We start from the raw sequence: 2,008 nt of genomic DNA, 5'->3' as shown, positions 1-2,008 counted from the left end.
TCCAGTAAAAGTTTCATTTGGCTACTTTGCACTCTCGAGATAATCGTCACCATGTGCCAAATGCAATAAAAAAGGAATCTGAACACATTCGCGCAAAAATGAAATGACCACAATTTTCTCCAAAACTATAACAGATGCAAACTTGTCCTGTGTGGTGGAGATGAGATTTGATAAAGTAAGTGGAAATCCAGTAAAAGTTTCATTTGGCTACTTTGCACTCTCGAGATAATCGTCACCATGTGCCAAATGCAATAAAAAAGGAATCTGAACACATTCGCGCAAAAATGAAATGACCACAATTTTCTCCAAAACTATAACAGATGCAAACTTGTCCTGTGTGGTGGAGATGAGATTTAATAAAGTAAGTGGAAATCCAGTAAAAGTTTCATTTGGCTACTTTGCACTCTCGAGATAATCGTCACCATGTGCCAAATGCAATAAAAAAGGAATCTGAACACATTCGCGCAAAAATGAAATGACCACAATTTTCTCCAAAACTATAACAGATGCAAACTTGTCCTGTGTGGTGGAGATGAGATTTGATAAAGTAAGTGGAAATCCAGTAAAAGTTTCATTTGGCTACTTTGCACTCTCGAGATAATCGTCACCATGTGCCAAATGCAATAAAAAAGGAATCTGAACACATTCGCGCAAAAATGAAATGACCACAATTTTCTCCAAAACTATAACAGATGCAAACTTGTCCTGTGTGGTGGAGATGAGATTTGATAAAGTAAGTGGAAATCCAGTAAAAGTTTCATTTGGCTACTTTGCACTCTTGAGATAATCGTCACCATGTGCCAAATGCAATATTAAAACAGGAATCTGAACACATTCGCGCAAAAATGAAATGACCACAATTTTTGTCCAAAACTATAACAGATGCAAACTTGTCCTGTGTGGTGGAGATGAGATTTGATAAAGTAAGTGGAAATCCAGTAAAAGTTTCATTTGGCTACTTTGCACTCTCGAGATAATCGTCACCATGTGCCAAATGCAATAAAAAAGGAATCTGAACACATTCGCGCAAAAATGAAATGACCACAATTTTCTCTAAAACTATAACAGATGCAAACTTGTCCTGTGTGGTGGAGATGAGATTTGATAAAGTAAGTGGAAATCCAGTAAAAGTTTCATTTGGCTACTTTGCACTCTCTAGATAATCGTCACCATGTGCCAAATGCAATAAAAAAGGAATCTGAACACATTCGCGCAAAAATAAAATGACCACAATTTTCTCCAAAACTATAACAGATGCAAACTTGTCCTGTGTGGTGGAGATGAGATTTGATAAAGTAAGTGGAAATCCAGTAAAAGTTTCATTTGGCTACTTTGCACTCTCGAGATAATCGTCACCATGTGCCAAATGCAATAAAAAAGGAATCTGAACACATTCGCGCAAAAATGAAATGACCACAATTTTCTCCAAAACTATAACAGATGCAAACTTGTCCTGTGTGGTGGAGATGAGATTTGATAAAGTAAGTGGAAATCCAGTAAAAGTTTCATTTGGCTACTTTGCACTCTCGAGATAATCGTCACCATGTGCCAAATGCAATATTAAAACAGGAATCTGAACACATTCGCGCAAAAATGAAATGACCACAATTTTCTCTAAAACTATAACAGATGCAAACTTGTCCTGTGTGGTGGAGATGAGATTTGATAAAGTAAGTGGAAATCCAGTAAAAGTTTCATTTGGCTACTTTGCACTCTCGAGATAATCGTCACCATGTGCCAAATGCAATAAAAAAGGAATCTGAACACATTCGCGCAAAAATGAAATGACCACAATTTTCTCCAAAACTATAACAGATGCAAACTTGTCCTGTGTGGTGGAGATGAGATTTGATAAAGTAAGTGGAAATCCAGTAAAAGTTTCATTTGGCTACTTTGCATTCTCGAGATAATCGTCACCATGTGCCAAATGCAATATTAAAACAGTAATCTGAACACATTCGCGCAAAAATGAAATGACCACAATTTTCTCCAAAACTATAACAGATGC

The sequence above is a fragment of the Anomaloglossus baeobatrachus genome, unplaced genomic scaffold (assembly GCF_048569485.1).
Source record: "Anomaloglossus baeobatrachus isolate aAnoBae1 unplaced genomic scaffold, aAnoBae1.hap1 Scaffold_89, whole genome shotgun sequence".
NCBI lineage: Eukaryota > Metazoa > Chordata > Amphibia > Anura > Aromobatidae > Anomaloglossus > Anomaloglossus baeobatrachus.
Note: the sequence above shows the minus strand (reverse complement) of the source record.